Here is a 25,995-nt window from a genome sequence, read left to right on the forward strand (position 1 = left end):
TTGAGGGGGGAGGAGATTATTTCACTGGTGTGACAAAAGAACCTAACATCTTTTTTCCTAACTTTTCAGAGAATCGTAATCTAATTCAGGTTGGCAATGACCTCTGGTCAACCCCCCCGTTCAAAGCAGGGCTACCTTCAACATTAGATCAAATATTCAAACTCTATTCCTTCTGTGTCTTTCTCCAGCACTGGGAACTAGAAGACTTGTGGTTTAGCAGGATCAATATAGCAACAGAACTTCAAACAGTTCGATGCCCCTCTTCATTAATGAACAGTGTTATTAATGACACTGATACAGAGACTCTCTTTGAGCATGATGCATAATAGAACAAATTAAAAAGAATAGTACTGAAAGCCTGAGAAGGTCTGGTGGTCAAAGGAAGAAAAAATATCATCTCCTATTTGAAAAATTTATATAAGCCTTTCCAGGCAACAAGCAGACTGAGCTGCTCCACTTTAACTTTAGTGAAACAGGATTAATGATATTTAAGATGGACAGGTACTCAGGAATCCAAATCTGCAAGGCACAGTAAATGAAATATATCTGAACACTACTTAGAAACAATAAACATGGAATTGTGGACATATGGTTACCTTTTCTTTGGAAATACCTTGCTCACCAAAAAAGCTTAAGCAACAATTACGTTGAAGTTCCCTATATGGTCTCAGAGTAATGCCTGTGGTTCTAAGAGGTCTGTGTTTGCACATGTACATAAGAAAGCATTTTTCAAAAGCCCAGGTTCCTTGCTCTAATGTCCGGTAAACCTCCAAAGATGAAAGGTCTAAGCCAGAGTTAAAAAAAAAAAAAGAAAAGTGGTATTTGTACAGTACCTGCAGTCTGCTGTGTAGCCTTAAGGGGATACAGCTCCTACAAGTGTATGGCTGGACTGTAGAGTCCCACAGGTGGGTCCACACTGCAGGGCAGCATGCCAGAGGCCTTAACTAAAGGTGGTGTCTTGATGCTGCTAAAGCCCAAGCTGCATCAAAAACTTTCAGGTCCAAACATGGGCTTGCCTTAGAGACCATCTCCAGGGCTGGGTGACTTACCAGCAGGTAACAGCAAAATATTGGCAAGAAGAAGATACAAATGGAGCTTTAAAAGCTACTTTTGAGTACATCCTTTTTTATGTTAGAAAACAATAAAGTAGGGAAGGTATATTTAGCCATTCATTATTCCTTTCATTAAAATGCACATAAGGCACTTCAATAGGACACTATAATGGTATTGACACATTTCTATGATTGTAGCACTATGTCAAAATCATTCTCCAGTGAAGAACTGAAGGGGATTTGGGAGGAATAAGGGAACTCTGTCTTTTTAATTTCATACTTCATTGTTTCTATCTCATAATGATAAAAATGGAGGAAAGAAATCAGGTCTGCGACCTTCTCCAAGTAAAGTCACTTCTATTTTTCTATTTTTTATATATTTATTCATGATAATGTCTGAATGGGTACTATTTTAGCTTGCATTTCTTGCACTTCTTTCCTTTGTAATTATGTTAGTTAATGCTATTTTATGAAACACATTCATTCTCAATATACAAAAATCTAATAATTGTAACGTTTTGGTGGTAATGGGAAATATGCGTGTATGCCCACAATATACTGAATTAAGATCTTACTCATTAATAGTTCCTTATTTGTTTCTTTGGTTTTGTTTTCTCTAGATATGGATGTTGATTTTTTGTCTCTGCCAGGACTTCTTTGTCTTACATTCTATGATGGAAGCTTCATTTTAAAATATTCTCACTGTGTTTTAAAACTGTAACTATTCCATATTATTTATTTTTTTCTGTTTCCCTTTCTCTGTGGTTTGTACTTTGTCTCTCACACTGAAATGAGGTGTAGGAAATACAAAAATATATGTGTGAGTGTGTATGTATATGTATAGACACATATATATGTGCTTTACATTTTGTTTGCACTCATTTGTAGAGATTGACAAGTATTTTGTGGAATATTTCTCTGAGATACAGCAAAGGATCCTGAGAGGGAAGGATTTGCAGTATTCCTTATACAAAGAGAAATTCTTCAATATCTCTGGATATTCATTACTCCACGCTGCAGGTGCTCAGAATGCAGCAGAACTTCCACTTCTCTGTGCAGCTTGGATTTGATAAAGCAGAAATAATGCAGATTAGAAAGTTATTGTCAGTAATTACACTTTGGAAGTCATATTTTTAAATTATTCTTTTCTATGTAGAAACAGTACAGCTTGTCCACTTGCATATATGGTGCATTCTAGCTGGTTCTTGGGAATCACTGATTTGAAAGACGGCTGTCTTTTTGGCGACTTGCAAAGTGTTGTGGCCTACCTTCTCTTTAACATGAATGATTTGTGTCTGCTGAAAGCTGTGCCTCTATTTTTGCCCTTGCAATAAGTGATGAGCACGAATCTAAGACTATAGGGTTTCAGCTACGACAGTATAGTTCTATTTTTTAACAGTCAGGAAACTGAATTACATTGTAGAAGTTTGTTTTGTAATAGTATATAGTGATGGAAAATCATTTGGGAATCATTCTGCTGGCTGCTAGCTGGACGGTGCTGAGCTTCACAACACCCATCTATAAATAAACTATGGGTACATTCTTTGTGATCAAAAACTGCACATCTAGGTAGAAAGAATTAAGTATGGAAAAGGTTTATTCCGTATGAAATTGTAAGTGTTATTTTATAAGCAAATGCAAGTATTTCTGACCAGTAGTCAGTGGTCTGGTAGTAAAAATACCTCCAACGCAACTACATGGACAGCAATGAAAATGTGGGACCTGCTAATTGCTGATGTCCTTAGTCTGTACTTCTTACTGATAACACAGTGGCCGTGCTCCTCACTGTCATGATGTTGGTGTCTGCAGGACTCTCCTGCCAGTTCTTGGTAGAAGGTTAAGATCAGCATTTTGCCTTTACCTTACCTAGATATAGGTGGTCCTTCCATGTCTGGAGAAATATGTACGTGCCTGACTGATTGCCTTCATCCTGTCCAGTGACTAAAGGGTAGACTAGGAATGGAGGCAGTAATAAGAAAGGAGGAGGCTGTAATCTCCTGGCATGGAGGTTTATCCTAAGTCTTGTTGCAGGGCTCATGGATTCAGTGTGAAAAAGGCATCTCCCAAAGCAATTTTGGTGCTTCTTTCAGAAAATATTAGGCAGGTACTGAAAACTGAGTTCAGATGGTATCTGGGAGTAAGCTGAGAGAGCTCCACTAAGGAGCCAGCATCTGGGGAAGGGACATTTACTCATTTCTAAGACCAGGGCACTGCTGTCAGCACTAACCAGCGATCTTCATTCTCTTACCCAGTTCCAGTATCCAAGGTATAGTTGTCTACTGTGCAGTACTCTCATGTCATGTGGGTCCCTATAATCTCTGTGATTATAAAGTGAACATAAGCCATCCTGACAAATACATGAATTTTATTCAAATATAGGCACATATTTTTAAGAAAAGTATGATCTTCCTCCTTTCACTTCCACTTCTACTCACGTCTCTGATATTTACCAATATAGAAATAGAGGATGCATACAAAAATGTAGACTTTATAAGTAAGTAAAAAGTTAAAATGGTACAAAATGTAATTTGTTTCTATCCGATCTGAAAGAAATGAAAGAAGCAGGCAACAGAGGCAAAATTAGAATTACTACAGAAAGCTGTGGTAGTGATATGGATAATATTGAGAAGCGGATCTGAAGATTAGCTTGCAATAGAAATGAATCTCAATGAGCATCTACTGTCAACTGTAAGCCACAAGAGGCTGCTGGCAACAGTACTTTGGGGAATAATAGCCTTCCTTTCTAGTGGTTTTCCTCTATTTTTTCCCCAAGTACTTTTGTTAAATCAAAATCCTTCCTAGAAATCATTACACCTAATATATGTTCAGAACCATTTCTGAAACTAGCCGTTGTCCCCAGCCCCAATTTCAGTGGACAGGTATCCACATCAAAATTACTTCTATTTTAATTGGCCCACGTTGACAGATTTTTCTTTATAGACAAATATGGAAAGTTAATTACCCTTTCAGCACTATACATCATCGTAATACAAGTGACAATTGCAAGTCACTTTCAAGAGCAGGTCTTTTAAAAATCCTCTGGGATAGACGGTCATGTAATCCTGCAGGGCATAACTTTTTGTTTAGCTGTAAGCAGCTGTAGTGAGCCACACAGGCTGGCATTGTAATGTTTCCTGAAAACTCTTTTTTCCTCTGTGCATACTATTTTTTTTAACTGCTTCCTATTCAGAAAGCAAGTCACAGATAGGGTCTAGAGCAGAATCCACTGAGTCACAATTGAAGCATATTGGCAGTGAAGGTGACTTGGGGAGTTTACATTTCAGTTTACATTTCGTCTGTTCTTAACAGAGAGAACTTGAATTTCTGCTGGTGGTCCTTGAGAGTGGGCCATGCCCTCCGTACACAGCGATGCTTTCAGAGTTTGTCACTGCACAATACCTAGAACCAGTTCAAAGCTTCACAAGGCTAAAGACAAACTAAATGTGACTGGGGGAAGCAAAATTTAATTTCAAGGCAGCATCCTCCCATATTCAGGGAACCAAGGCTGAGGAAGCATTTTTGCCCCTGAGGCAAGCAGTCATGGCCTCACTGCCTGTGCAACCATCTCCTTCAGTGCCTGGCCGTACCCAGACTCCCTGTCAGCCCAGGGTGAGTGTCCCTGTTCCTCAGGGGCTACAAAATGCTCCCAAGCACCCAGAAGGGGGATGATGTCCCCAGCTTTCACTATTCATCTTTCCTTGTCTCCTTCCCTACCCTTGAAGCACCTACCTGCATGGCCATTTCCCTCAGCAGCAGCAGCGCAACACAAGCAGAGGCAAGCACAAAACAGGGCATGGCAGTGAGGCTTTCTGTTACTTAACCTGGGACACTTACTCTACCTTGGCATCTTGCGTGTGCTGCAAGAATAACACATGACAGAAGTGCTCTGCCACTACCTTTGAGCCCGAGTGAAGGAATGAGGTTACGGCCATGAAACTTGGGAGATCTCCCTCTCTCAGTTCAGACCATGAATTTGTTGCTGTTATTCATGTGCCATGCCAGAAAGCTGCTGCTTTGCTTATGCCTAAACAAAGCCTCTCCATGACATTACCTGAAATGCTGCCACAAGTATGCTGCTTGGTTTTGCTTCAAGCTGCACAGCAGGATAAGAAATGAAAATTCAGAAGATAAGCAGTTTTACAATGGTGTATTTGGAGACAAAATTCTGCCTAGATATTCTTGTTATATGCTGTCATTAACTTGAACTTAGCATGGACAGTGAAAACTTAGTAGACATTAGCACTGTAGATGTTCAGGATTGGGATTCTGAATATGATTAGCCTCCAAAAATAGTGTAAAGGCAGAAAAAAACAAACAGCAAAAATAACTCTATAAGCTAATAATAATTTCTGTACAATGTAATGTAGAGTTGTGTAGCAGTGTTTGCTAGCTTCTAAAGAAATAGCTTTATAGAGATAACTGTTCATTAAAATGAGAATAGCAGGGAACCTGAGTTATTTTGCTGATTCATGAACTCTGCAAACACAAATGCTAGTAGAGTAGTTATTCAGTGTGCTTCCATCACATTAACAGAACTGTTCTGGGTATTACTACTAGAAAAACAACCTACAGAATCAAGTACTTAGGATCTGATTTTCAAATTGCCCTCCTTTTTGCATTTGCATTGATGTTTTGCATTTGTTTGAAGCTTGCATCTGCTTCTAAACAATAAGCACTAATTTTAAACCTGTTTAGTACTCATTTAACCCAGATAGTTCTTTTGTGGCCATTTCACATGCATCTGGGATTCAGTGCAAAGAGATTGCATGGAACAAAATAAGAGGAAAATGCTACTAACCAGCAGCTGCAAGAAAGGGCCAAAAGAAAAGAAGAAGTGAAACACCATACAAATATGCTACCATTATGGTTTGAGAGGCAAGCACATAAATAGTGACCCTGTGAATTATGATAAATAGAGACTGCTGTGGATGATGACTGGCTACTGGGAAACATAAGCTTGTGTCTGATAGGAATACTTCTCACTGGATCAGTAGATCTCTGATGTGCTTTAAGCAACTTGCATTACTTACATATCAGCCAAGGTTCAATTGCCAGAGCTTGACACTCAAAACAAGTTTATAAGGAACAGAAAATCAAATAATGTAAACTGGAAATATCAGGACCTGTTTTATACAGCAATTAAAACATGAACAGAAAACAGTTCTCTTGTGGAAATTCCAAAGGGGTTATGGGATTTAGTCATATAAGTGGCATTTTAAAAGCATCCTTTCAGTGAGACATAGGCTATGACAGACAAGCTGAAGCAGATTTAGCTGCAGGGTTTGCAACAGTAATTTTCCCAGCCCTCTGTTTGGGGTGGTTAATATCCTGAATATATGCTCAGCTTCCAGACACTTGGTTCACCATATGCTGATTTATATTAAACTTAAACTTAAACTGGTGGAGGTAGGCATGTACTGAGACACCAAAATGTGGCCTGAAGTATTTGGAGTTAGGGTGTGCCTTCTCCATCTACTGCCTCTACTTTCAAAAACTAATAGGGAGGAGACCAGCTTGTTAAAACGCCACAGTTGTTTGTTCAGTGCCTGAGTCAAAACCCACAAGTACCTAAATGTCTTGTTCACCTCTGACCAAGGCTGTAGGCACTTTTGACATTTGCAGTCATAATACCAAAACCGATGAGGATTGAATAGTTGGATGCATGTTACCTAGATTCCATGGTCCAAATGCAGCCCTCATTTAATCAAATTAAACTAATTAGAAGTCAGTGATATTGCCTGGTCAAAAGTCAACTGAAGTTAGAGATATATGTGCTCACTTAGATTCCATCATTAGGCAATAATTATGGATGAGAGGAGGGATGTTCATTCATTTCAACCACCTATATACACAGTACAACACTGCAGAATCCTTGTGATCTAAACCCAAATAGCTACAAGCTTGGAAAGTCTATCCACCAGTAATCTTCTAGGATAGCCTTCTCTTCTATTATTAAATAAATTTTAGGGACTTGTGCGTGAGGTGGTACTTTTCAGCCTAAAAAATAGTTGTATTCCTAGTGCAGCAGCTGTGTTAAGGTGAGATTTTTGTAATGTATTGTCTCTGCTCCCACACTAGTTTCCTTGTGACCCTTTTCCTACAGTGTCTCAACATAAAACAGTGTGATAGACATCTGGAACAAATCACAGTACCAAATGCCACATCTGTGGTTTCATTTTATGGCAGCTAGAGGACTTGATGTTTAACCACTTTTATCCACTGTCATCCACTGTCATCATTTGGTAAATTAATTGGAAACATTTGGTAAATTAATTGGAAACAGTGAGGCTAGAAATTTCCCCCTAAGTATATCTGAATATGGTTTTCCTGTCTCCCTTTTGCAAATGTGCTCAATAAGGTGTCTGTTTTGAATCCAGCACATTATCGTAAGCTTAACATTATCTTAACACAGTGATCTTGCTTCAAATCATTTAAAAAGTAGGGAGTGTTTAGAAAGGCATATTTCAATGCTTCTGTACCTAGGACTTATTTTTCCTTGCTGTACAGTAGCAAACTGAAATGAGGGATCATGTTTTCAAATTGATGTGTATAAAAGTCAGAGTTTCATGGTTCTTAAGCAGCCTCAGTTCCTCTTGAGATCAGAGAAGTTTTGTGGGAGTTCAGCAGCTCTGTTGCAGGTGTCTTATTTAATGCTACTCAGGTATTTAGGAACTCAGTGAAAAATACATCTTTCTGGAAATTTAGCCTTGAATTAATTCCTTCTTTTTAAGTGTGGAGAGGATATTTTTACAAAACAAACTCCACCCTTTGCATCTTGTTCTGCTGGATAAAACAAACTGTTCAAATAGTAAGTAAAAAGTAATAGATTTTTTAAGGACCTGAGTTCACTGGCTATACAATCTGGTGCAGCAAAAATAGGACTCAAAATAAAAGCAGAAGACCATCAGCTGCCTCTCCTTCACCCAAGGCTTGCACATATTGCTGGATCAAAAACATGAAACCCTTTAATGGAACACTACCCAATACAACACATATAATTGAATAACCTTGAGAGGAATGATCGGGGAGTTAAGGGAGAAGATCAATTTAAAATCACTTAATGGATGGAAGCATTTAAAATTTCATAGACTGAAGAAGGTGAAAGGTGCTATGGAATAATTGCTTCCATCCTCTAGAGATAGTGTCTTAAGATGTAAATGAGAGCCCATGTTACAGTGATTTATCATATGAGAAATATACCATCACCAAAGGAAAGAAAATTGTAAGAGGTAAAGAAAGAGTAATTTCCAAACCCTGAAAAAGACAGCCTCAGCTGAGGCTTGATCCAATGTCCACTGCAGTCAGTGGGAGGTCTAATTCTCCCTGAAAGATGCCAATGGATGTCAGTAAGTGTTTTATGAAGCCCCCCATGATGTTACAGTTTTGCAGAAGAGAAAGAAATTGTTATGGAATAGATTTCAGCTACTGAAGCTCAAGCCCATAGTGCTCCTGCATAGGAACAGGCTCCCTGAAATGAACACATTCGGCCACAAGAAGACTAATGTCACAGACTCATGGGATCTTTCTAATTCTTTGGTGGGCATGGGCATGTGGCCTGCCTAAGACTTTATGCATCTACATTGCAAGCCTTCGAACATCTACAGTTCAGTATCCAATAGCACCTTACTGTGCACAGTACCATGCATTTGTAAGCAGAACACTGTGCTGGCTGGTCTGTCATTGATTTGCCATCTCTTGTCCCTAGAAGGCAGTTCAGGGCATACAGTGGTCTGAGCAAGTATGGACAGTCATGCTCAAGTGTGGGCCATCCATGTTGCAGATAGGCATCATCCTAGACTCATTCAAGAAGTATGAATCATTGGCATTTTTTTGGCTTCAGTGCAGAACTAGACCTACTCTTAAAAGCAATATATACCTCACCAAAGGAGATGGGAATCACTCTTGAGCAAAGTTGCATCTTAAGGATAGAGTCACTTGAGGCCCATCAAATCTAGCCTTGGACAGCTTCTTGCATATGGTGTATTTCACCTCACACAGACAAACACAAAAATTCTATAAATAGCTCTGTGCGACTGGTATGTCACACTTTTCAGTTGATAGGAACTATGTGACCTACTAACCATTTCCTAACATATATCAAGGTATTGCACTAAAGTCCCGTCCTTTCTCTTCCTCCTTGATTTACTTTTGCCCTGATGATTTTAACTAACTCATGGGGGGAAAAATCACATAACCCCAAAAAGTCTTTTCATGGAGAAACTTGAGTATGGGAAACTCTCCTCACTTTATACCTCCATCTTTTTAATACATGTCAGTTAATCCCTCCTGGCCTTGGCAGAGGCAGAAGGAACAAGATTGCAAAGTAGAGATTCACCTAACTGATAGCTCACTCTCCCAAGCCCTTCATCTCACAGGAAATGGTTCTTTCTCTAAACCCTGACACTGCCGCTGATGAAGTGCACTTCAGTTTTGAACATGTTATTCTATCATTCATAGGCCTTTGAACTGTTGCTTTTAAATGTGGCCGTTAAAGTAATGAATAATTTTGCCAGGCGTGAGAGCACATGAAGGGAATACCAGCCATAGGCATAGATTGATCTGTGCTCATTTATACATTAGAAGATGTTCATTAGTGTACAATAAAAGATCTGGCTCATTCCCATGCCTATAATATGAAATTCAAATAATGAGGGCGGAGGTAGTAAAAAACTTTTGAGAAATGAATAAATAAATGTGATTTACAGACCCAAGGAAACTAAATTACCTTCCTATATACAAAACTCATTTAATATATTGCTTATTTAATCTGACTTAGATTAAAGGTATAATGCTGATATACGGGGTTGCCATCTTTCTGATGAGAACCATGACTTATCAGTGACTACAAAATAGCTAAAATAGCTTCTATTTTGTTTTGTAGTCTATTTTTATTTTCTATATTTTGTTGTCTATTTTTAATTTCTATAGGCATTGTAAGATTGGAGGCTGGTGGTGCTTGATTTTTTGGAGGCAACTGAAGAGAGATTTGGTTGCCATTAGCTTGTTCATAAAGGAACATCTATCTTCACACTTCTGGTTGGCCATGAACAAAGGCCACAGAGGAGTTCTCCCAGGATGAACTAATTTTTAAGCAGTTGTGTAAGGGAGCAAAGAGGTTGTCCTTCTTTGAAGCTCCAGAGACAGGCCTCATCTAAGCAGAAACACTGCATCAGTGGTGGAGGTGGAGCTGTTGCTCTTAGGCTGTGTCTAGACTTAGGTTTTGATGTGTGCCATGCCATGTTATGAGGTCCAAGTCTCCCATTTAATTCCAGATTAACAGCTCTGTAGAACCTGGTCTGTTCTTACCTGGGTTGCAAGTCAAGATTTCCCCTGTGCAGAAATTGGGATACTGGGAATACAGGAATAGTGTCCTCCCAAGTCTTTCTTCAGGATGAGGTGTGTATGCAGAACTGGAGGTGCTGTACGCTCACTGGGTGAGCTGGTATAGATTTATCCATAATGATATGGAAAACCTGCCCATGGCCATCTGGCACGTCTTGCTCACAAAGTTACATTAATGGTCACTACTTCTCTGATCAAGAAGGAATATTTTCTATAAATGAGACTGCCAGGGACTATCAGTCTTTTTTGTCTTCTCCTGAAGTATGATTCACTTCCTCAGATGTGTAGATAACTAACAACATAGAGTATAGGCTATTAGCCATCCTGTGATCATTATCTTTCTTTTCTTGTGGCAAGAAAAAGGAAAGCTTCTAGGCTTCTGATCATTTATGCTACAGTTTATATTTCTGTACTACTGGTGGTACTGATATCCTTTGTCCTCATGACTATTATGGCATTTGAGTTTAAGAGAGCAGTGAGATAGTCACACTGCCTACTCTCCTAGTCTTCTTGCTCCTGGCTTCCTGAAAGTCAGTGGAGAGCAATAGCCTTGATGCTTAGGCACCGGCAGTGAGAATCCAGCAGCAAGGGACTTGATTTTTTGTGATGAGGTGTTGGGCAATGTTTCACGGCTTGTTGAGTTGTCCTGGGAAGTCTTCTGGGCTGAATCTCCATTACATGTCTTCCTGCAGTGCATAAGATTTGGTATTCCCTTACTAGTCTGTTCTCAAAGCCACAGAACTTCACCAGGAGGATGACAGGAGAGAGAATGAAACATGTACAACAAAAGTTGGTCTCAGCACTTAAGAGGAACTCGGCTCTTAGAGCCACAGAGGCACTGTAAGAAGCTATATAGAAAGGAATCCTAACCTGGAAATGCTGAGAAAGGATAATGAATAAATGTGTACACCACAATGTTTGTCACTTTATAAAGTTTATTATGATGTGCTTAGATCAACTGTTTTGCAATCCAAGAAATAGTGCTTTCCCCTCTGCTGGTCTTAGCCAACAATTGCTACTTAACACTGAGAAACAGGCATCTTAAGAAAAAAGATAGAGACAAAGAACCTCTCCTTGAATACACTGATATTAAGATAATGAAAGGTTTGAATGGTAGTATTATTAAAGGCTGACAATACTGAATTTTATGATTCTCTTTATACAGTTCAGATAAATTAAATAAAACTAGCTCTTATCTACACAGCCCCTAAAGCCACACTGTAACAATAGTCCCAAGATCATCTTCAGTAAGATACCTGAAATCAGGGCAGTACCGTGAAGAGGAACTAATGTTGCATGCAGTGTTTAGACTACTAAGGAAGGTACCAGCAGGGCTGAAGCAATGACTTACAAATTTCCTGTATGTTGGATGTATGCCAAAAACAAAGGACAAGTAATCAAAAATACCTGGTCAAGAAAAAAGGACAAAATTCATGGCAGGTATAATGCCACTGATAACTGATAGCACAGTGTCAAAGATATGATGCATAGGGAGCTTACCGTAGAAATGTCTGCATTTGTCAAGTGTGACATCCAGTTGACGCACAGGTCGAATGGCAGTCCTTCAGCACTTGGGCCATTCATCTCTAATTGCAACACCAAATATAAAGTGATTAAGTAGAGCCCAGGAGAGTCTTCAGATGAATAAACTAAGTTTAAAAGCATCTTCAAATTCTCTTTGGTAAACACTGTGTCTGTCTACTAATATATATGGAGAAAATTAGTGTTTTCATGCAATGTTTTATGGTACATTACCTAAACTAAATGAGCAACTCAGACTCTGTGTTTCATTGCTAACAGTGGATCACAATGTTTCACTACCAACTATGGGTGTCACGGCAATAATTTGACAGGCTATAAACAGAGAATATGCTCTTTGGTGCAGTTTTTACAGTTTATTCTCCACAGTCTCACTCACTGAGGTGGAAAAAATTAAGATATACAGCTTAACCAGTATGTTTACATGCATCTAACTAGGTATTTTATTTAAAAAATTAATTGAATTACACATATAATTAAAAATATGTTGGTTGTGGCTTTATGAATTTGAAGGAGCTTTGAAAGAACTCTAAAATTAAGACAGGAAAGTGTTACATTTTTCTGATACTGAAAAAAATGACACACGATCAACATTAAAAAATCTGTCATAATGACTTTTTTCTTTGCAATTTGCATAATACTAGGCTTTAAGTTCTTCATTAACTATTAAACTTGCTGTAAGAGTTTCAATTTCCAGGTGAAACTGAGAGATTATCACAGGACTTACATGAAAAAAAAAAAAAACCTCAAGCCATTTGAAGGATGGTAAAACTGTCTCAGCTCAGCAACTTGGACATATACTAAAATCCAGTGGGATGATTCATACAGATTAGGTACATGCTGACCGAATCCTAAAGCAAGGTGTGTTTGGCTGTTTGTTTCTTTACTACAGTTCCATAAAATACTACTAAAGTTGCACAGGTAAGAATTAAAAATCAGGAAATGCTGAAGCAAAGCTGATGTGGCTATTTTTATCCCATGTGTAGTACAGCACAATGTATAGTTAGCTATTTGTGTGCTATTCTTTCCAAGTACATAGTTTAGTACCAAACAATTTCTCCTACATGTTTGAAGGAGAACTATGAAAAGAAAGCAGTTGGAGCTAATGGGCTACATATTTAAACATTATTGTAGCCTTTTAAAACAACTGAAGAACAAAATCTCCCATAATCTGAGTAGAAACCACTGGTGGAAGTTTCTTATGGCACAGAGGGATTTTTGATGGGTGCACCCATGCTGCTGTTGAGCTATTAGACTCCTTTTGATGCTCTTCTGAACAAGAGAGAGAAAGAAAAGGGGCTGACAGAGCACCACTAAACCACAACAGTAGGGTGGCAAGTGGCATTTGGGCAGGGCATCTGAAGCAGGACTAGCTCTCACAGACATGCATACAAACATCTCTTCTGTCTCCCAGGAATAGTAGGCTTCTGCTATAACACAACGTCTACTCCAGTAGATATACCAAGATAACTTAACTAGCTTTCCCCATCAGAGTTCCTAGCCTAGCTCTGCATTAATTTCCACTCCATGCAACACCTCTGACTTTAGCAGGACTTCACATGGCTTAAAAGAGGAGAATGTTTGACCATGAAATTGTAAAAAAAGTGATACTGAACTTATGTAAAGCAGCATTCCTATCTTAGAGAATGGCAGCATACTTGTCTGAGCAAGATAACTTTCTGATAAATTACTTGAAGTATGGGAGTAAGGATTCTTCTGACTGTAGCTGCTGAACAATTTTAATTGAACTGAATTCCTCTGGTGATTCCCTCATAACCACATAATGTTCTTGACAGTTATTTTTTGCTGAATGACCATTACATTTTATAGTCCTGTGTGTGGGTATAATATGTTAATCCCTCTCCTTAGTGACTGTGGTATCACACCTCAGAGTTTATCTTCTGCTCCTTTCCATGCCTTCTTCAGCTGATGACACTACAGTATTGGAGGATGAGGATGACTGGAGGGTGAGAGGTGAGGAAAGGAAGGGCATGGGAGCACAGGGGTGGCCTCGCAGATGGGCAAGCAATAGTCTGGAGCCCAGCGCAGTATAGAGCTTAGGCAAATACTTAGCTTGTGGCAGGAAATACATGACTGAGGGAGGTCAGTGGGATCATTCACTTAGTTCTAAGAGAGTGCTTTAAGCTAAACTTGAATACTGTCCTAAACTGAGAAAGAATTCCTTTGAATATTTAAGTAATTTTCTGAATCAGATCTTCAATTTTCAGGTAAGTCATCAGTCCTATTGCTCCTCTTCAATTTGTTCAGCAGAGAAAAAAAAAAAACCTGTCTCATGAGATTTATTCTAACAATTGTCAGTGCTCTCTTCAAACATGTTTTTTCCCTATTAGAGTTTTCCAAAATAGACTTTTGTAGTGAGTTTTCTAAAGGAAAATTTGGGAAGCTGTGAGACATATAAAGTATATATCTTGTAAGTTTTTTGAAATAGAGCTCAAGGTCTTAACAATACTATTAATACTATACAGCAATATCTGCTAGTAGCTAAGCCTTTTTTTTATTTCCCTGAGATCATACACTTTAAAAGTTGTGGAGGAAGCTACATTTACCTGTTATCCTAAAGAGAGGATTTTAATACATATTATATGATTAATGTAGTTCACTGAATGAAAACATAAAATGAATCCCTGGGTATCAGTTTTTCCACTGAAGTTTATTGAAGTTTAGTAAGCTACAATATTAGCACAAATAAATAAACATTCCAGTGCAGGCACTCATATGAGAAATTAAATAAGTAGGTTCAGATATAGTTTAAATTCGCTAATGCTATCCTAAGAGGTACTTTAGAAGGATCAACAGAGCACAAAGGGCCAAGCAGAACCAGAGCAGAGCATGCGGGAGATAAACTATCTTAAAAGTGAAGCCCTTCTGGAAATGGAATTGACCTAGTAGAATGAGTTAGCAATGATGCCTGAAAAACTGTGCAAGCATCTGCAGTTTTATGGGAACTGACTGTAAAATATGCTTGCATCTAAAGGGTTTATTTGGGGTGTATTAAGGAAATTACTAGTAATATAACTGAACATAAATTTGTCAAAAATGCAATGTGTTTACAGGCCTTGCACAGTCTCTAGTCATGCCACTTGTTTTTAATACTCTGGAGAAAAAATACCTAACAGAAGGATAACAGAAGGAATACCTGGCATCTGGAACTTGCATGAACAGAGGTGCCTCCTTTTAAGGTCTATCTACCAGAATATTGAGGGACATGACACTTTCCAGCTGCTCACCCTTTCTTCTGACTATGTTCAGCTTTGTGGCATGGCTGAAGATTTATTAAGCCAGAGATAGGGAGTGAATAGGAAGAGCATGGCTGAAACTTGTCTGCTTAACAACTTAAATCAGAAGGGAATAAACTTGGATTTTAATCCTGGTCTAATGATTTTTTAATTATTTTATGCAGTGGCCCTACCTAATCTGTGACATGTAAGCAATGCCCAAGGCTGAGAGGGAACTCCAGAGCTCCTAGGGCTCTTTCAGGACAAACACATGAGTACCTAGTCACTAAGCAAGAGATCATGCCCTAAGCCACACATATCTCTTTTTTTGGGCTTACTGGATTGTCAGTTCTGTGATAGTAAGTCATATTGTTTCAGCACAAGGCATGAAGAGTTACTGAATTTTTAAAGAGTGTGGTTGCATCTGTACCTTATGTAGCACCAAAAGGTGATTTCAGAGTGCTCCAAAAAGTGATTTCAAAGAGCTTTTACTGACTGGTATGGACCTCTTGGGAGGGAGCCTCAAGAAGAAAGAAAATGTCTAGGCGGTAGATTTCAGTGGCTTAGATATTCTGTCATCCATAATGATGCTCTGCTAGATATATATATATGCACTCAGACACACACAAACACAAACAAGATAAGTGTAAGACCATTTTAACACCAAACGCTAGGGAGCTTTTGCAGTTACAGCTCAGTGGTGGTTTGAAGAAATTTGGAGCTTAGGAATCTAAATCTTGCATGAGTCTCACTAATATTTGTGCGCAGCACAGTACAGTGTCTTGCAGAAATACCTAAGTCATTTGTGATAAATTAGCCGAGGCAGGATACCATACTAATGTGCTTGATATCTGGTGCCTGAACCACCTCATTCAGGGCTAACTTGGGCATCTCTGTGTGGTATGTTCTGTACCATGTAGACATGCTTTTTATGGAGAAGTACCTAAAAGTATACTGCACTGCTCTTGTGCTCCAGAGGAAAGTCATCTAATGCTGATATACAGTCGTACGTTTTCCCTGCTGTGATGATTCAACTGTGCTAGCTGGCACTCTGAAGGGAAGAAGCCAAATCTCCACTCATTTCCTCACCCTTCCCACTCACTCCCCATGAAGAAGAGGCATTAGCAGCTGTGCAGAGGCTCTGTTATGCTGCTGCCTGCCGCTACAAGCAGCCCACACAAAACCGATAACACTCTTGCTATTAGTAAATAAAATAAATGCCAAGATCATTTAAAAATGATAAAAGAACTCTTAAGTGAGCATTTAATGTAGGCTGCCAAACAGAGGCAAGTTACAGTGACCAAGGCTTCTACCTCTCTTTTTAACTCATTGCTCGTAACAACGGAAATTACTCCATGTTGTGATGATAAGAATGCCAGACAGTCTATTTTTAAGCATATATATATACATATATATATATATATATATATATATATATATAAAACCCTCACACACAAGAGAAAGAATCCCATAAATGGAAGGAGAGATGCTGAAAAAAAGAGTTTCTTATATCTTCATTCTTCTTTCTGTCTCATGCAAGGGACAGAAGCGTTCTATTCCTGACAGCCATGACAGACTCTCAGGGCTGGAAGGGTCCTGAAGGGAACATCAGTTCACTTCTTGGTTTAAGGCAGAAAAACATCCAATGACAGACACCACAGTACCCAGACCATCAGCTCTAAGGATTTGCTACTCTTATCTTTAGGAGGTTTTCTGCACATTCAACCTCCATCTCCCCTGTTGCAATTCATTTAAGGGCCAAGGAGAACAGATTCTTCTCTTTTTGCTGTGTGGTGATGTTTCATGTACTTCTCTCCCAGTCATCCCTTCTACAGATAACAACCCAAATCTTTCAACTTTTCTTTGCAGCTTGCCTCTCCATTGTTGCTGTTCTCATCTTGATTTTCTGCTGTTGGTCCGTACCCTTCCTGAAATGTGTTAGTGAAAACTGAATTCAGTATTCCGGCAGAGACCTCATCAGTGCTGAGCTGAGCAGAAGGCCCAATTCATCTGTACTGTAACCTGCTCTCATGGCCATATATTTCAGTACATTTGTCTTTTTTGTAATGGCAGAGGACTGTTGGTTTAAGTTCATCTTGAGATCCATGGTAGTCACCAAATCATTCTCTTAAGAACAGCTACTTGGTCAGTTGTTCCCCAGCCTTTATCTGTGCAGCAGATTGTTCCTGCCTAACAGTGACATTTTAAGAGAGGCCAAACACTGCAAGTCCTGTTGAAGGAGCCCCCAGTGTTCATCAAGAACTGCTTAGTAAGACTATTTTCAGATATTTTGGACCTATGCTATTTGTTCCAAACAGAAACCACTTTGGAAACCTCATGGTGGAAAAAATCAAGCAAGATCTTATTCAGCACTGATCTATAAGGGAAGAAGGTTTGTCATATGTACAGTGAATGTACTACCTGATCTGAGGATACAGAGAAGGTGGAGCTAGACTCTTCTCAAAGGTGCACAGCAATATGATAAGAGGCAAAGGACAAAAGCTGAAGCATGGGCATTTCCAATTAGGTATTAAGGAAAAAAACTTACATGAGGGTGCTCAAAAAAATAAATAAATAAACAGGTGCCCAGAGAGGCTGTGGAATATCTGTCCTTGGAGGTGTTAAAGACTTGAATGGACAAGGGCCTGTGCAAGCCGATTTAATTAGACTTGCTCTGGGCAGAGGGTTGTACTAGATAACCTCCAGATCTCCCTTCCGAATTACTTTGTTCTATGGTTCTGTTATAACTACTTTCTCCTTTGGTGTTATTTGTGATGAGGGAGGGGGAAACTCACCTGCAAAAAAACCTCTTCACTCATTGCTGTTTCATTTTCTGTGTCCATCATTGTTTCAAATAATTCTAATGCTTTTCTCACCTACATAAGATAGTGTAGCTGATATGTAGCTGCCAGCTACAAAGTTCATGAAATGACCTGGAAATTTTATTTAAAATTTTACTGGCCAAATTGCTTGTTGGTAGAAAAACTGATAGAAAGCTAGTGCACTTTTTTTTTCCTGATCATCTCCTTTTTCTGTCCTCAGAATTGTGGGCAAATTTTTGGAAACTGTAGCCACTGCCCAGGTATTTGAAATACACATCAGGGCAGGAGCTGAAGCTTTGCTTCCGTGTGGAAAAGAAGACAAGTTGGCAAGCCACAGTCATTGAGAGGAGGGCAAGAGTGATCGTCAATGGAAATATGGCAGGAGCAGGATGGTGGAATTTGAGCAAGAGTAGCAGGTATGGAACCTCTGAAGTCAGGGATCTGAGACAGGAGGGAGATCTGGAAAATCGAAGAAAAGGAAGCTTCTCCTGAGAGTATCTTTGAACATAACAAACTTTCTACTCATCAAGGCCAGGAGTGTGCCAATAGGCCTTGATTGCACTGACCAGCCTCATCTGGCACCTCCACTCACATCCCCTGCACATCTGGGTCCAGGAGGTACATTGCAGCTAAGCCCTGGGCCATCAGTCTTCACCTGAGCTATATCATAACTGTACCTGTCTCCAGCTGTCTCTCTGGCCCTGTCTCTTGGATTGACCTTGGACCTATACTGTAGACCTACCTGTCTCCTGTCCTGCTGCCAGCCCTGTCTCCTGAGTAGACCCCTCAGACCTATGTTGTAGCCCTGTCTCCAGCCCCATCCTCTGCTGCTCCTCACTGGACTCCCTGGATGGATCCTGGACCTAACTGATCACTTTGCCATGTCTGGGACTGTTGATGCCTGAGGTGTTACCAGCACCTGGTTCTGCCCACCCTGCTCAGACCCTGCAAGACTGCACCCAGGTAGGTGAGGGCACTGACTGAACTGGGTTCACCCTCAGCTCCTGGCTCGTCCCACCTTGTGGAGCGGCTCTGCTCATGCTGCTCCTTGATACTGCTTCTGGAGCAATGTGTAATAGGGAAAGAGCAGGAGTCTGAAAAGATAAGAGCCTCTGGGACAAGTTACAAAATCAGATGGAAAAGATATTTAGGAACAGGGATGAATGGGAAGCATAGAGCAGCAGATCTGGGAAAAGATTTTGGACAGGGGAAGAAAAAGGGCTTAGAATAAATAAGGTGCATTGGAGTAAGCTCAGGAGCAAAGACAGTCACCCTGGAGGGTGGAGGCTTTGGGATGGTTGGGGAGGTTGTTTTTAGAAGGGTTGGTGACAGCCGTACCTCCTCACCGAGGCACTCTTGATTACGTTGGGGGTGTGGATAGGGCAGCAGCTTGCACTTATATCCATGCTGCACTGAATTGCTTCTCTTCCCTCATCACTTCTGTGCTGAAATCATGCTTGTCCTGAGAGGAAAATGTCACCTTCAGTAAAATGATACCTATTTACAACTGCAAATAATTTGACTGTCTTTGTCTATTACAGTGTTACAGCTGTAATTATAACAATTGTTACACCTCTGTCTTGCTGAACTTTGATTCTTGCTTCTTTCTTTTTGCCTCCAAAACTGTTCCAGATGAGACCGCAAAAGGGTTTTTTTGTTGTTGTTAAGTTTAAATAACGACTTCTTTAGCGTCTTCTTTCATCGGAGATGTAGTGAATCATAGCTAGTGTAAATGGAAGAACTCACACACCCAGAGGGCTTTAGTAAAAGTTATGCCCAACTGAGTTGTTGTTTCAGGCATTTCACTCTCTTTATCACAGAAGTAATCCCAATGATACAACTGAAATGTGTTAATCATTTATCCAGTTAAAAACTAGTGAAACCAAATATTCTTCTTTCAAATTGTGCTAAGTCTTCTGTTAGTGACATGTTCATAGTTAGTAACTCACCTACAAGCCTTAAAGGAGGTACCAGAAGAGCTATATAACTGAAAGTATTTAAAGAAAACTTCTTAAAATTTGGGGAACTCCAGGAGAGTGGAGGACTGCAGTGAAATATCATCATTTAGAGGAGTCTTTCCAGTGACCTGAGACAGTAGGATAGATTCACTGGTTTCATGAAAAGTTAATCTGAGATTCTAGCAACAATGATTTAGAGATTAAAAATCTAATTAATGCCAGTCAGTGTGGCATCATGGAAAGCAGGTCTTGTTAAACATATCTGATAGCTTTTTCTGACAAGATTACAGGTCTGCTTCATAAAGGCAACTGTGCTGGCATAGTTTACATGGATTTCTCCAAGGCATTTGACACAGTGCTGCATGATTAAAAAACTAACATTGCATTGGATTAGCAAATTCATGTTGGATGGATGAAAAATTGGTTCAGTGACAGGTCTTAAAATATGATTGTGAAGGGAAGGCATCAATGAGCATTACTTTTGGAGCTTATAGATAATGGTCCTTGGTCTGACAGTATTAAAGTATTTTAATGAGCTACACAGGTCAGTGGTTCCCAAACTTTTCTGGTTGTGCCTCCAGGCTCACAAATACTTCCCTGGTACAAATAACCTAACTTAGGTCAGGACTCATCCCTCTACTCTGCATTCACACATGCATAAGCACACTTATTATGTGTTGCAGCCTCACTCAAACCCTAATTTGATTACCACTGTTTTAGTTAAGGGCAGAACAAATTTTCTGCTTATTTTCCTATCTGACAGACTAGCAAATTAGTAAATAATGCAGATCAGATAGTTGGCTAAAGTGCTGTCCACTGATTTGTGCTTTATGTGAATGAACACATCTGAGAATGAACATTACAACCGGGAATCTAGGAAAGAACATTAGGAATGAACATTTAGCAATAAACAATACAAGCTCTGTTTACATGAGAGAAGACCATGATGGAAAACTCTAAGGTGGTTGTGTTTACCATAGATAGGTGCCTCAACTTGAGCTTTATTTGCTGTGCTGTGACTAATGTAAAACTTGAATAATTACAGAAATATGAAATAGAAACCAAGAACTTTTCTTTTTTTTTTGCCTTGCTGATACTCCTGTAAAAATCTGGTGTCCAGATCTGGTACCCTCCTTTCTCAAATTATAGGGAAACACACAAAGTGGTTCAAAAAGGGAGCCACAAAAAGACCGAGGAGTTGGAGAAAAAATCTGTGCAGTGTGACACTTGGAAAACTTCATCAGTTAGTAAACCACACAGTTTTTTGGAGAAAGGGTTGAGAGGCATCTTAATCATTGCCTTTAGATTATCATACACAGAGTTGATGTTGTGTAGGGGAAGCTATTCAGACTTCCAGACAAATGCATAACAATGGCTGTAAGCTTAAACCAAACAAGTTCAAACTGGAAATCTGAAGAATTTTCCTAGCAGTAAGGGTAGTTAAGCACTGGAGCTATTTACCAGGGCAGGTAGTGAGCTTATCATTCTCTGGAGTGTTTAAAATGATCTCTCTACAAGGCATGCTTTGGTCCAGTTTCTAGGAAAAGTTCTGCAGCTGATATTAACAGATAATCCAGCTAAGTAACTGCAGTGTTTCCTCTGGCCTCAGAGTCTGGCTCTTTCAATGACAGAATAAAATTAAAAAAATTTTTTTTCTTTTTTTGTGAGTACTTAAACTTTGAGAGAGTCCAGTGTAGGGCTCACTGACATCAGCTGAAAGATTCACTTACTTCCATACCATCTTTAAAAATTCAGGTTTATAAATCCAAAATGTTTTTATGATGTCTGAGGTCAGGTGCTGCCAGATGGTACTATTACATGTAATTCTCCTAGAAAAGTACCCAGAAAGTGGCCCATTGCCCTTTCTTGGGAACACTTTCTGAAGTGATGTTACATTTTCATATTGCGGGTGTTAACAAAGACTGACACTGGGGAGGAGGATCTGTGCTAGCTGTTGAGTGTTTTCTGCCTGCCTAGGTCTTACATGAGAAGTCACCTCTTTAGGCTGAATTACTTGTAGGGATTGTTGTTAAAAACCATTTTCCAACTTGTTTTGCTGTTTTCCAAAATCAGGTCTGCCTCTTTCCTTTCTACTGCCTTTTCTACCACAATTAGCATTTCCCATGCTTTCCATAGGAACCTAGGAAGCTTCTTGCTCTCAGCAGCTCAGTTGTGCTTCTTTCCTCCTGGAAGAAAAGCTGTGCAGTTTGGGAAACACTTCAGAAAGTTTCTGAAACTAGAGGTGGCAGGGCTGAATTCTATTTCTATTTCATCTCACTCCAAGTCCAATATGTATGCACAAATATATCATATTACAATGCAGAGTAGTCACTGATCTCCTGCCACAGACTTTTTCTCTACTTAGATCTGGTCAGGAAACTTCCACTGAAATATTTTCCAGTAGAGCATACACTTCTCTTAAACTGACTTTTTATGAGATAAAATTCCATTTTTTTCCCAGGAGAAATAAATGTATTTTCCACCAGAAAAATGAAATATACCTGGCTGCCTGCTAAATCCTTGCCAGGTTTGATTCCCCCTGCCTTTTTTTTTCTGGATAGAAAAAAGTGTCAAGAGCCTTCAAAGGTGCACAGCCAGGAAGCCAAAAAATGCCCATTTTGGTTTATTAAAAATTCCTTTTTTTCACCTGGCTATCCCTCCTCATAAAAGATTAAGCACTGTTCTGACTCTTTAAAAATAGAAAATGATTCAGGAGGCTTTGATTGGTTAGTTGGTTTTCACTGCTCAGATGGAAATTCCCACCACCTCTCCTATCAAGCAAGGAAACAACCTCTGAGTCCCTGGATGTATGCTATGGCGTTCAAAGAAATGATGCTGGTATCAATACAGTGCAACAGTTTTGAAGGAAGGCAGGATGACTTTCAAAAAAACCTGAAATGATCAGATAAGATACATTAATTATGTTACATTATTAGAGCAATATGGGATGCTTATATTTTATACATAGGTCAGTCTAATTAAGATGTATTAGGAGGGTTGGAAATAGAGCCTGACTCTCATGCTTATCCCTAAACATCTGATATAGGCAAAGTTATAAAAGGCTAGTGATGATGTCAGTGAAGCACAGGTCAGTAGCCTCTTATTCAACCTTATATGTCTGTGTTTACGTTAGCAAATAGCGTGGTGTAGTAGGAGTGGGTTGGTACAACAAAACAACTGGAGCTGACAATGCAGTGTCCACCCTATTAGCACTTTGTGCTGGGATTGCATCAGATTAGCTCTAGGATGGTCCCATAGACCAAACTACTATTAGTGGCTGCAGTGCACTAGATGTGCTTCTGGAGTCTATCTTCTGACAAAATTTCATCCAAATTCCCCAGAATGCACTCCTGAGCCAGATGAAGAAACTAGTGTAGACAGACATTAATGTTAAAAGCACCCTCAGGAATTTACAGAACTTGTTCACTACTTTGAACAAATCTAGAATAACCAATAGACTTTCATCCTTGTCAAGGGAGTCCACCAATGAGCCATGGAAATGTATATTGTAGGAGGGAAGTTAAAGCGTCTAAATTCAATTCTTATTAAAGTAAATTAAATAAAATTTGCCAAAAAGAATGGATGGGAGCCGAATTATGTCCATAGAGCAGTGGCTTTCAGCTTGGGAAACATGGGCAGGTTTTTTGGACTCCTCTCAAAGGGCCTGTGAAAAGTACCTAAGAAAGAACAACCTTGTCAACAAGCTTAACTTTGAGCAAGGACAGATTTAGGTTTAACTAATGGAATATAGAAATGGTGGGGAAGAAGAGATGAAAGAATTTATTTCTCTCCCACTCTCCCCTAAGTGTTGTTATAGATCATTTATCCTGGACTGACATTTAACTAGCATACTTGAAAACACATTATGCAGACCGTATTTACTTCTTCCACTTCTGGCAGAGGAAAGCAAATACTCCAACCAGGATAATGCCAAATGCTTACACAAAGAAGGAAGAGAAGAACAACAAACCCCGGACATCAAGGATCAAGAGAAAAAAATGCATTTCTGAAAACAGTTACAAAGAGGACATTCCAAAGAGAAATTCAGTACATAAATTAACTTGACTCTAGGCAAGTCTGCATAGATACTTCATATGACTCCCATCACTGAATTACCTTAGGGATAACTATTTAGTGAAACTAGACAACAAACAGGTCCATAAATACACACAGCAGACATACCTGTTATGCCATTAGAAGGTTAAGAACACATTAGGTTGGTAGATAGGTATAATTAGGAGACATTCTACTGGAATGGCAAGACTTTGGATGCATCAACTTAGTTCATGTTGCAAGGATTTTTACTGCTCTCTTTCCCTCTTTTTCTGGGGTCTGTATAATGTTCACCACTTCACTTAGTGAGGAATTTCAACCACCAAAACCTTTCCAGCTATGCACAGGCGTGTTGCCTCTTGGTTGGGTTGCATAACTCAAATGGAGCAAAAAAAAGCCTTGAAAAGTTATGTGTCACTGCTTTGAAATGTGGGTCACGTTTGATTTTATTCCTCTTTATGTAGAATAATAAAACTTGATCCTACTTCTCCTTGAAAAGCTGACCAAAAGCACAGCATGAAGGCATTTTTTGTGATACTGCAGTAAGGATAACTGCTTTCTCCAGTTTGTGCCATGACACCAGGCAAATGACCTTGCTGTTGGACAGAGTGACTAACAAGCTGTAGGGGAAGCAGCTTGGTGAAAATGTTCTCCACCTTACCCAGGCAGGTGACCTACCTGCAGCAGCTGCTCTGTAAGAAAAGCTGGAGACAATTCTTGGAATCCCAGGGTGGCATTCAGCTTCATAGTTACACATCTAAATGCCAGTGTCTACAATGCAGATGTCTACATGGGATGCAGGTGCCTAAGCTTTCATTATATACAGGGCGTCCAGTTAATGGAGCCTGGAGATTACTTTGCCTGACCACATGCAGTTGTCTTTTTTGTCTAGTGATCTAAACTCTGTTGAGCATACTGACTATATTTCCAATACACTGAATCTGGAGTTGGAGCCTACCCTAAAAGCCCCAGAACAGTGCTAGTGAGAGGGCTGAGAAGAAGGCAATGAAGTTTATAGCTCTAATTTTGACAGTGGCAGTAGCAAATTAAGAAAAATGAAGGCTTTTCTGCATGAACTAGAAAATATGTATTCCCTCATGTAAACTGCTTAAATAATTATTCCTTATTCATGAAACACATGTTAATATTGCTATATTACTACTGAAAATCTAGGATAGAGCTCTGTGCTCCTAAACAATGAACTTTTACTAGTTGAAGACATAATGCAGTGGTTTCTAAGCTTTCTGAACATAACCTCATCTCTGGTGACAAAGCAGGTTTCAGTTGCACTGCTAAGTTGTCACCCCATTTGGACTCATGAACCCTTCCTTGTTCAGGAGTAGTGTATTAATGCTAGGACTTTGACTTGTAGTTATAGTTTGGTCCAGCCAAAGAGATGACACAGAGGAAAGCAAATTAAGTAGGGGGATCCTGCAAAGAAAATTTCGGGAGATAATACAAAGAAGTTAATATCAAGAAGTTCAGGCTGACGCACCTGTTTCGCTGTTCTTTAAAATAAAAAATAAAAGCAAATACCAGGAAAGACAGTACTCCAGGTGTGCACATTCTAGCTGGAACAGATAGGACTGCCACCAGCTCCTTAGAGACAAACATGTGCAGAAAACCCCTAAACTTGAAATCATTTTGGTTCATCTTAGGAACTGAAGACTAAGTTCCAGTTTGATGCATTGCTTCTCTGCAACTCCCTACACATTTCCTTGCCCAGTACCAGAACTGAGACTTTCCCACTCCCTGACGTTTCTCATATAGACCTTGCCCAAAGTAATATTCATTTGGTATGACCAGTCCAGCAGAGAGTTGTTGGACACTGTCAAGATTACCTCTCCCTTTCTCCCTTCCCCCTCTTTTCTCTGCTAAGACTTGTCATTTCTAAATAGCCCTTCAGAACAAGAAGCTGCACCCAGTGTGAAGGCAGTGGTACGTGCACTGAATTCCTGGAGGATCACAGGGCACAACAGGTCAATGAGAACAA

Source organism: Dromaius novaehollandiae, chromosome 1 (assembly GCF_036370855.1).
Source record: "Dromaius novaehollandiae isolate bDroNov1 chromosome 1, bDroNov1.hap1, whole genome shotgun sequence".
Lineage (NCBI taxonomy): Eukaryota > Metazoa > Chordata > Aves > Casuariiformes > Dromaiidae > Dromaius > Dromaius novaehollandiae.